Genomic DNA, 11,726 nt, shown 5'->3' with positions numbered 1-11,726 from the left:
AGCAGGTTTCCCTCCAGTGTTTTTTGATCAAGACCACTTTGCTCCTCGCTTTGTCGGGCAAGCGGGTTAGTGATTTGCGGGCGCTGACCATCCTTCTCATCACTGGTTATGGGAGTTAGGCTGTTTTGTGCACGGACCCCTCTTTCATGCTGAAAGTGTTCCGGAGCGTGTTCAGCACGCAGGACTTCGAGTTGTGCGCTTTCTATCCTCCGCCTCATGCGAGCAAGGAAGAGGTTCACTTGCACCTGTTGTGTCCTGTGCGTGCGCTGGCTTATTATGTTCAGCGCATGGCTGCGGTCCGGACCACCCCCGAACTGTTGGTTTGTCACGGCTCTGGGAAGTGGGTTCGCCACTGTCTAAACAGCACCTTTCCCAATGGATGTGTGAGGGCCTCCAAGGGTCTCCAAGTCTTATGAGACTGCGGGTCACCCTCTGCCTGGGGCTGTTTTAGCACACTCTACGAGGGGCATGGCCACGACGGTTCTCTGTTTAATGGAGGGTCTGTGGCAGACATTTGCTGCATTAAGTCCATCTTCTCTAGACATGGGGTGCCAAGTGAGGTATACAGTGGGGCCACAGGTTGACCACAGGTCAAGTTCAAAGCATTTAGCAAGGACTTGGACTTTGTCCACACAACTTCAAGTCCATACTTCCCACTATCAAATGGACAGTGAAGCAGCTGATGTACAAAGCAAAAAACAGTGGAACTGACTTTTACAGGAGCCTGCTTGCATACCGCCACTGGAGTGTGGTTTCTCTCCAGTGCAACTCCTCATGGGACGCAGACTACGGATGAACTTACCCATCATGGACAACCTGCTTAAAACAAAGGAAGCAGAGAAAGTGAGGAGGTTCAAGAAGCAACAAAAGTCAAAACAAAAGCTCTACTATGACAGAGGAACAAGAAACCTACTGGAACTCCACCCTAGTGACAAAGTGAGGTACAGAGACAAAACTAGAAATTGTGCTCAGAGAGCACAGACCACTGCCCCTGACTGCATTTTGTGTCTCTGTGCACACCAAAATTGAATGGGTCCTAATTTATCCAATGCTACAACCCTCCACCAAGTTTCATGAAAAGCAGTAAGGTATCGTTTTTGCGTAATCCTAGTCCAAAAAATGAATGGAGGTTTATGGCCGTCCGGGCCGTGTTTGGATGGCTCGGGGCCCGTCCCGTGATTCACTGGGGTGGAGGTAAAAATGACTGGAGGTGAATGGGTGGCTGTATTCAGTGCACTCTGGGCTCTCCCCCCGCACACCCCAGTCCAGACCCTGTGTCTCTCGTACCCCCACACAGGGAGCTGGCTTCATTCTAAGTTTTGTTTTCATTCGTGGAGCCAACCCGTGATTCGGATCTGCTGCAAAATTTAATGGGTTCTAAGGTGGCCCATGATAGTTTCATAAAAATCGGTTTGGTCGTTTTTGTGTAATCATAGTCCAAAAAATGAATGGAGGTAAATGGCCAATTTGGCTGTGTTTGGGCAGCCCGTGGACCCTCCCCGTGATTCGGATCCGCTCCAGAATTCCGTTTTGCATATTTTACTGCTTTCCTTACATTATAGGCTGCTATTTTAGTCCTCCATATTAGGTTAAAAAAAAAAAAAAAAACTTTTGCACACCTGTAGTGTGACAGGTGCAGGAGAGAGACAAAGACGAACCAACTGAGAAACAGAAAACTCCCGCACACTGTCCGTTACACTGCAATAGTTTAATTCAATGTTTCGGTCGGTAGACCTTCATCAGGTATCTATTGCAGTGTAACGGACAGTGTGCGGGGGTTTTCTGTTAGTCCTCCATATTGCCAGTCTCAAGCCTAGTGTTGAAAGCCTCCATGTGGGTTTTATACTATACCACGTGGTATATTTGTGTCAGGAGCGATCCAGAGTCACTGCCAGTACTATTGGCTCACAAGCATTGTTAGTTTTTTAATTTGTATGATTCGTCTGCATAAAAATGTAATCTATAGCACCTTTAATGATTTGGTGACACAATAAATGTGGATATGGATTCAATAAAGCAGCGAAACAAATAGGTCTAGCCAGTCTAGAATTTCCAGGATCATGCAATCATAGTTTGACCAGTTGAGTAGCCTATCACTGACTTCTTCCGACCAGCAATTATATAACCATATAAAAGCATTCCTTTTCAAAACTAGCAGTCTCAGCCCATGTGTTCTTTGTGTGTGATGCATATTTCCTGCATCCACTCTCAGATTCACTCTCAGGCCAGAGGAAAGATCAGACCCATGACATGTTAAATATATCGCTGTTAGATTTAAATAGTGTATGGACCCTCACCAACCAGTGTGTTGCATTGAATATGTCTATGATTTTGACGAAGTAGGAAACTTATATCAGAGGGACGTATGGAAGAGTTTGGTGATATTGTTGACATTCTTTCACCCATTCTAAATTTGAAGAACAGCTGTTCTTGTCAGGTAATTACAAACTATTTGGACAGAGGAATGGCATGCTGCCTTGTTCTAGAGATTGAATAAATGTAAAGAGCTGGAAAATGTGTGTTCTCACTCTCTCTCGCTCACACACACTGACCACCCTTGCTCTTTTACACACACATGCATACAAACAGCCTGGGTCTAGACCCCGCCCATTCCACCGAGTTGGCTTGAAGATCTCAACAGAGTGTAACGAGTTGACAATTCTCTTGAATATCAGGCTACACAAACACAAGGAGAGAGGGGAACTGTGTGGCAGAGGTTAATCTGCAAGCCTGGCAGTTGTCCATGGAGTGATCAGATCCCTCTCTCACATCCCTATATCTTCTACAGTAGGCTATCTATATCTCCCACCCTGTGTGTACAATTATGTTCATGTTCTCCCCACCAGATCTGCCCAGGGCTCTCATGCTCAGTCTGTAGAATCAATAAGTGTGTGTCTGAAAGAAAGTATTACTATTGTCTGTGTATTACTGTGTGATATCAGCTTCATATTTTTCCTAATTTCCAAATTTGCAGGAGAGGTCAATGGGCTTGGGGGTTACAGTAATTTAGAGGAACTCAGAAGCATAGTAACCTGACGCTTTACTATGTCCATTTGGCCCATTAGCCTCCTACTCAGGCAAAAAAGAAGATGCTATTAGGGTAAACTAGGCTACAAGGGAAACAACACTGTAGCCTGTAGGCCTAATATTTTCCTCTCATCTCCCTTTTGGAAGTTGCTTAGGACTAATTTTGGAAAAATATTAAAGCGAAGTATGTAGCTAGGCCTGAAGTTGCCTAGCCTACATGATGCTGACCACATAACTGGGTCACTTAGCTATACGAAATGAAAGTAACCTAGGCTTCATGAACTTTTCTTTGAACCTTTAACTTACATCCGCGTGGCAGTATATTATAAACACTTCGCAACCTCTGCTCCATGCATTTGATTGGTCACAACGTTTTAACCTACAGTATATCAATATCTGACAATTAATGTAGATCCGAGACTACAGGAGGCAGTAGTCGGACTCGGCACTACGTTCTCGGTCACGGCAAAATCCTGGCTCTTCAGAACTCGCAGTGGATCTGGAATCAGTAATCCAAATTCGAAGGATTTTACCATTCAGTGCGGTTTCCATTTGCTGAGTTGTTCGCGACAGAAGGGCTAGTTGGCACGTAAACAACGTTGACCGTTGGAGTTCTGAAAGTCGTTTGGCATCTCTTGATGCGCGACATTTGTTATGAGTACTGCGCTTCCGCCATATTGAGGGCTTCAAGCAGACAGAAAGCAAGTTGTGACTGACTGGCTGGGACTGAACTGACAGAGATCGGACTACTTTGAGTTGGGGGTGCTGCAGCCGTAGTGGTGACGCAGGAAAAACACCCAAAAGCTGACAAATAACCCAAAGAATCAAGTCTTTCTAACGGCTCATTTGTCTTAATAGGTAATAGCAATAAATAGGCCACGTTTATGTAATAGACAACGACACTATCGAGTTCAAAGCTGGACTAGCTTGTGAAGGAAGTCCCTATCAAATTCCTGGTAAGTGTTTAGCTAGCCGGCTAACGTTAGCTACTGCTAGCGCTTTCGACAGCTGGTGGATGCAGCTAGCTAGCTAGCTACGTTTGATAACGTTCGCACCGTACGCCATTAGCTCTATCAGTTGACTTGCTATTTAGGCTAGCCAGCCAACATGGTTTAAATATAGCTACGTATAATTTGTATTGTTAGTTGTCAAGCAAGCTAATTTGTCTTGTTTGCTGAAAAATGCGTAGTTGACTTCAGGCGCACCCTCATCATCTTTCCGACTGCAAGGAACCTAGTGCTAGCGAATCCAGTCTGCTAGGTAGCTTGCTAGCTAGCTAACGTTAGCTAACTTGGCTTAGTGCTACTAACGTTACTGGAACGGGTCTGCTAACTTTAGCTAGCTTTCGCCAGCTAGTGAGTGAACACATCAGAAACTGAAAGCCGGGTCCATGGATTCACTTCAGACAACCTGAACCTGGCTGACGTTCAGTGGGGTAACGTTATGTAGCTAATGTTACATATTTGCAAGCTAGTTGTCAACTACTTCATAATGTATTAAGTTACAACAGTTGAACCAAATGCTGTTATTTAGGTTTTAATCTTACGCGTTGATAATGTTGCGCTGTGACACTTGACAGTTAGCGAAGCTAGCTAACGTTAGCTACAGGCAAAGTGATCGTGTTGAGTGGTTGACGGCCTGCTCCAAAACAGCTCCCCAGCGCCCAGCTTGCAATGAGCTAGCTTACGTTAGCTAGCTCAATAAAGTAATGTACTGTTGGCTAACTAGACTAGTCAGTCAAGTTATTTTACAAATGTATCTTATCAAATGTATCCTTATCTTAAAATCATTAGCTTGATTAGCTAATTTGTGACTAGAAGTTAAGTTTGATAATCCTGATAGTTTTCCGCACTGCACTGCTTAGGCCACTGCCAGGCCTTGAAACTGCGTTTAGGACCGAACCGAGGCCTTCAGGGGCGTATCGCGCTCTAGTAACTGATAGCAAGGCCAGGGGGTAGTTAGCTAGCTAGCTAGCAACGTACCTGTAATGTTTATCTCAGCTACGTGTGTGCTCTTGATAAGTGTGTGCTTGTTGCCAACGTTACTAGAAATTATATATAACTCGCAAATGGTTAGCAAATGTTAGCTAACGTTACACTGCCCTGGTGGCTAACAGCTAGCGAACGATCTCTAAAGGTGGCTGTTCAAAATAGGAAGGTAAGACTTCCATGTAGCTAAGATGAAGCGGCACTAAGATGAAGCGGCACAATACTATATGTGTGATTGCAGAGCTATTATTTATATTGCGTAAGATTTGAATAGCATGCTGATGTGCCTGTCTTATCTAAGCTTCCAGTCAGCCGTAGTAAACGACAACAGCCTAATTACATCTGGGTAAGTTACTGTATGTTGACGAGTAACTAACGTTAGCTAACGTTACGCTAGTTAGCTAACGTTAGCTAACATGGTCTAATTCCTATCTGATGAGTGGTGGGTGTAGCCAATTGAAATTTGACACCTGCAATGATGGACACAATGTATTATGCTTGCTAGCGAAGAGGAGGACTTTTCATTTGGTTAGCTAATGCTGTCTTAGAGTCCCTGACATCAGGAAAACCACGCTGTCAGGGCAATTTCACATGTCATAATTGCCACGGTTTTGTAGTCTCGTAGTCCATCGGGCTCTGTAGGTCATTAGTGCAGTCTCCAACCACACCTTTGTGAAACTATCTGTGCTCCTTTTTGTTTTGTGTGTAATGCACCTCTTTTGAGCATTGTCACAGTGGTGGATACGAAGGCATGATGTCATAGCTGTTCAGCATGAACCCCTTGCCGCCTCCTCCACGCTGGTATAATTTGGCAAGGACATATTATTTATACTGTAATTACAAGCACTGTTCTCACACATAATTATGTGAGTGTTAACTTTCCTTTCGCCAGTGCCTCCAAGTTAACCTGCATTTTTAGCTCTGTTTGAAATTTTGGGGGTGGAGGAGGTAGGCCTATGCCTGTGGAATGACTTTATAACCCTTATACATGTTGGGAAGTTGGCCTAGCTGTGTTTGTATTCTCAATGTGTTGTGCATTAGACTGCCTATGCCGTGAAAAGTGCTGAATTAGCATATGGGTCATATCATGTTTCAATGGTCGTCATAACTGACATCTGGCCAACCCTTGCAAAGTTCCCAGCTGATCTGCTGGGGAATGGTAATAAACAGACTGGGCTGGCCGGAGTTGGTGTAACAGGTTTTAGAGTTGTCTAGGCTGGAGTTATGCTCCTCTCCATTTCCTGTTTGGCAAGACAGGACTGTCAAGCAAGCTTATCACCCTCATCTCGGCATTTTCTTCTGCTCCTATCTGACAGGACTCAAGTCTCAGACCTCAGGGCAGCTGTGGTGCCAGTCAGAGTTCTCTCCATTTTTTTGGAACACAAACTATTTTGGTAACAGTTCATGTTCACGCATAAGCCATTAAGAATGTTAACATTATGCTCAAAATGCTCAGTACACAAACACATTATTACAGTGATTAATAAGGCTGCTACTAACAACTATTTTGATTATCGATTAATCTGGCAGTTATTACTATGATAAATCGGTTAATCAGATTTGTTTTTAAATATAGGCTATATATTTAACAGATATGCGCTCCAAACACTTAGTTTTGGAAAGGAGTTTATATCCTCCAGGGCTTTTCCTGGTTCAGAATGAGGCGGTGGTCGTACTGTAAGTGGGGGTTTGGGGGTCCTCCCCTACTGTAGGTGGGGGTTTGGGGGTCCTCCCCTAGAAAATTTTGGGCATCAAAAGCTTAATTTCCTGCATTCATGGGAATTTCCTATGCACTAATGTGTGCTTTATTAGCTAGTCTGCCTAACTATATTAGCCTACATTATCCAATTTGATTGTTTATTTATTTTTAAATAACAAAGCCTGGAATATTTATGAGGGCATATCACTGTGACTATAATATAGAGGTCAGGTCAAACATGTACTAGTGTAGGACACAGTAGACCAGCGGTTTTATGTCAATGGCTGGAGAAGAGGCTCGACACTCCCATAGAGAAAGCATTGTCTGTTCGATAACCGGAGCTTGATAACTTGAGCTCAAGGTGCTAGATGCGTTTGTGAAGCCAAGAGCTTTCGCCCAGTCCAACCCCTGTGTTTCTGCGACCCTCCTAAGTCAAGATACGGCTGTTTAGGCGTTCAAGTCGTGGTAGTACTACTGCGAATAGCACTGCATGAGTGTGTAACTAGCGAATCGTCTGGAAAAAAGGTTGCACCATAACAATTATGTGCAATCGCACAAATGCCCCCAATTGTATTTCGAGGTCGCACAGATTAAAAATTCACAACATAAATCACTGGAAAACAAAACATAAAGGTCTAGACCAAGGTGGTCCGAACCAGAATCCCGTTTGGCGCTTTCACATTTGTTATTTTTTGTTGATTAGTTCCATAACTTTCGATTTTACACCAGCGGACCAAAGGATTTTTGGTGGCAGACCTACATTATGTCGTCATCGCTTGCATGGGGGTGCGTCTCCCTATACTTGACACTGATTGGTTTGTGGATGCACGCACGTCTCTTTGATCCGAAAGTGCGAACCTTTGATTTAGGCAGCAGCGAACCTTGGTTCGAGCCGAGACCACCTCTTGAGATCGGAACAAAGACCGAGTCTTTGATCCATGCACCGTGGTCCCGGAGGTATCACACCTGTTAATTTGGTTCGGATCAAACTGGAAGGTCTGAAAGTCCGGACTAAACTATGTAGGTGTGAAAGGGTCCTTAGTGGGGTTTTTTGTCGAGAGCTGGAGGCGGCACAAAATATGACAGTATATTCGTAATTCTCTATGCAGGAAAAACCCTGGCCTCCTTCGTCTTGTATTGATAACATGCTTAGTATTTTACGAATCAGAGTTGTTTTTTATGAATCTGGGCGCTGATGCACAAAAATGAGCTAAATTAGTTTTTAAAAAGCAACACGACGGTGGGCAAGTAGGCTAATCCAATCAATAGTGTAGGACTGGTGTATGCCCCAACACCGAGTAATGCCAGCAGCAATCCTAGCACTCACCAAGCTCATCAGAGGCTGACAGTTATGTAGGCTACTTCAATGGAGATGTCGGTGATGGATGGAAAAGTTATGGAGCTCATTATTATGGAGCTCGTTCCATAGGTTGCCTATTCTGCATTTGCCTATTGCCTAGATTCTTGCATCACTTGCATTACTTTTTTCAGTTAATGAAACAGGTAGCCTACAGTAGTAGAACTCTGTATGGAAGTACTTGCCTTGATAAGTGGAATATTCTGTTGTGAAGTCACTAATCCATGATCAAAACATGTAGCCACATGAGGTTAGGCAGGGAGTTGCTGACACACATAGTCCATAAAGCACGCACGGAGAAGTTGTATATTGTTTTTATATTTTGTTTTTCATATTTTGTTGTACTACAAAATTAAACGCAAGATTACAATATGCAATGTGTGGTCAGAAAACTGTTGCTCTCCGCCATCTTACTTCGCCAAACAAACATTTAATTCACAAATTTAAGGGAGGAACCAACCACTCAGGAGGTGTGTCACCTGCATCACACACAATTATCCGTTATCAAGTATCAGGTAAATCACAGGTTGGTCACCAGTCATTTCATCAATAATCAAAATATATGTTAACCAATGTCATATTTATACCATATTATTATTTTTACACAAACATGAACTCAAAATCATCATTATCACTAAAGTTATTATAGCTACAACATACTGGCCCCTAATTGGAGACGCCATAGCGGAAATTATTATTAATTTTCAATACCACTCAATGGAGCCAGAATGCACATATATCAGGATATAAACATGAGAAATCAGAAACTATAACATAACACCATATCACCTACCATAAGTAATCAATAAACATTTACAACATTGAAAAATGTTTCCTCCATTTTTATTTTTTTGTATTAACATCAATCCCCCCCTATGAAGTCCATGCTGCATAGGTATCTATAGTGGCATTACCACGATATATAGTCCATAGGGTAGGAAATCATAGTAGTCCAGTGTAATAGATGTGGTGTGAAGGTGAAAAGTTCATCTATGTATCTGGGTTGGTGTGTGCATAGTGGTCAGGGGATTGGGTATCAGATTTACAGTTCATATTTGCTCAATCTTCAGATTCTAAGAGCAAGCAGAGCTTATCAATTGGCCTTTGCAGAATGTTCGTTTTGGTTTGAACCAAGACACTCCGAACCAGACCTTTGTGCCCCGAAGTCTCTTTGGATCTTCCACTGGATGCCTAGAGCCCTTTCAAGAGATGGTTTTTATTCTGTCCATGTCAATATGTTGTACCAATGTGGCTCGGTGACTCAGGAACAATTCTGAGTACTTCCTGGCTGTTGCTGATCCATTTGGTTAGAGTAAAGCCTCCCTAGAGTACATGCTTCCCTAAGGTCTTTTATCAGCTTGATCGCTTGCCTCCTGGAAACAACAGACTTGAGATAATCATCCACATAAAAGCCATGTTTGATTGTATCAAGTACCTCCATGCTATATTTGTCATATGCTGTTTGCTTCAAAGCAAAGTTGGCAATGCTTGGGGATGATACAGCTCCGATGAGATGAACCTTCATCTGGTATACTTCCAATGGCTTAGTCGTACCCCCTTCTGGCCACCAAAGTAACCTGAGAAACTCTTGTTGGTCTTCATGTACTTGTACTTCGTAGTACATGGCTTCAATGCCTGCCATTATTGCTATCCCTAGCGCCCCCTTGAGAGCTACCTTAGATACCCCTGACTGCTCTCTTAGGTACAGTACCCACTGGGATGAAGTCCATAGGTGACATGTTAGTAATGTTAGTTGCACTGTTTGGCACATATGGTTTGCTTGCTTCCTCGTATCGGGCACCCATAGCATTCCGTTGTCGCTCAGACTGAGTGCTTAAGAGTACTTTAATTTTGGCATCAGCTGCAGCTATCTTCCCAGCCAGATGCACTTCTTCCATCCTTGACGTTATCCTAGCTTTCTTCAGCTGTTAGGCATGAATTTCCTTCCTTCAAATCGAGCTTCCAAAGCTGCCTTTTCAGCGGAGGCTATCTTAAAGGGGTCCTTTTATGCTAATTTTCAACAATTTAATATAAGTCTTTGGGGTCCCCAAAACATGTCTTTGGGTATTTTTGCTGAAAATACCACTCAGAATGAGATCTTTGCACGAGCTCCACTACTTCCTGAAACTCTACAGGCATATTTCCTGTCCTATACTATTGGATGGAAGTGATTAATCAGTTGTGATCAGGTGTGCCGCACACCTGATTAATCACTTTCATCCAATAGTATAGGACAGGAAATAAAGATGCCTGTAGAATTTCAGGAAGTAGTGGAGCTTGTGCAAAGAGCCTATAAGCTTTCTAGCATGCCTCTATACCCCTCTGTTGACCACAAGATCATATTGAGTGGGGTTTTTTTCATATGCAAATGAGCTCAGCTAAGCAAGTTGGCGGGCTAGAGAATGAGGGCTGTTGACGGCGCGATGCTACCTAAAATATAACTGGCTAGACTAGACCATCCACACTCTGCCACTGTGACAAATTTCACTGTCCCCTCTCCCTGACTAAACATGATAGTGCCCATGTTATCTCCACGGTTGCACGCTGTTACTGCATTCGCTAGCTAGACACCACCAGGCTATATGACACAATTCGACTACAAACAATGAAAGCTAGTTTCTGTAGGCTGAGGGGAATCAAATGATGTCCACTTCTTAACATTTGATCATTTTTAATGATCTATTCATAAACTAGAAGTCTACTAATTTCATTCCACTAACGTTACTCTAACTCTAACGTATATAATGAGACGAGCATCCGGGTTGAGGCACAAGGGGAGTTTGTGTTAGCTAGCTAGCATTAGTACTATATGCAAAGAAACACAGCGTTATTACTTAGGGTGTGTTAAGTAGCTGAGCGCTCAGTGAGTGAATGCTCACTCTGAGCGGTTTTTAAAACCACTTAATGGTCTGCTCTAACCAAGAACTTTTCACCTGTTGTCAATCATGTGTGATTAGCGAGCAGCGTCCCAGTGATTACCAAGCCAAAACGCGCCCCTTGTTTTTTTTTTGCCCAGGTGATGATGATTATGACATGGTGTTTGGCTCAAAGAGATCATAGTTCAAAACTGCTCACTTGTGCTCTGAGCAGATCAGTCTGAGCGTAACTAAGCAACCCGTTAAGTGAATTCTGATCACTGATCGCTGACTGAGCGCTCAGCTACTTAACACACCCTTAGTTTCTGCAGGAATTCCACAGGCAGTTGATATTACTTGATCATTCAGAAAGAGTTTATCTGAAAATCCCGCATTGTACTGACCCAGGTTCGCTTGGAAAAGCAATCGGGCAAAAAATGGATAGAACATACTGCCCGTGTTTTGCCAATTTCAGCAGGAACGTTGCCGCTAAATCACCGTAAATCGCAAAACATTTGGCCTCATTCACGTCAAGTTAAGAATTTCTTAGGAAGCATTTCTTCTTAAACTTCACTTACACCGTTTCAAAGAAGATTCTGGCATTCACCAAAGTTCTCACGTGGGAAACAGAATCTACGAACACGGAAGAGCAGTCTTAAGTAGGCTACGGACTATTAGTGCGAAAGACATATTCATTTAAAATGATTTGTGATTGCGTTTACTTCAAATCTACTTTTACAAAGCGAGAGTGCTGTCTGCCCAATAATATCTCCGATGCACCGGGTCCAACCTTGTGCCCT

At 43.2% G+C, this 11,726-nt stretch overlaps 1 protein-coding gene across 4 annotated transcripts in view; it reads left to right on the top strand.

Annotated features, from left to right (window-relative positions):
* Positions 1-3,607: 3,607 nt before the first annotated feature.
* usp9 (ubiquitin specific peptidase 9) overlaps positions 3,608-11,726 on the top strand; it is a 50,713-nt gene continuing 42,594 nt past the window's right edge. For 2 of the 4 annotated variants that reach the window (XM_084451961.1, XM_084451958.1), the window contains exon 1: positions 3,608-3,983. The gene's annotated coding sequence lies outside the window, so the exon portion shown is untranslated. Of the gene's footprint in view, positions 3,984-6,331; positions 6,410-11,726 lie in introns of all 4 variants that reach the window. The other 2 variants (XM_084451959.1, XM_084451960.1) reach the window with 2 other exon arrangements.

This window comes from Borostomias antarcticus, assembly GCF_949987555.1.
Source record: "Borostomias antarcticus genome assembly, chromosome: 17".
Lineage (NCBI taxonomy): Eukaryota > Metazoa > Chordata > Actinopteri > Stomiiformes > Stomiidae > Borostomias > Borostomias antarcticus.
The sequence above is the reverse complement of the archived record's forward strand: the minus strand, read 5'-3'. Positions and strand labels throughout refer to the sequence as shown.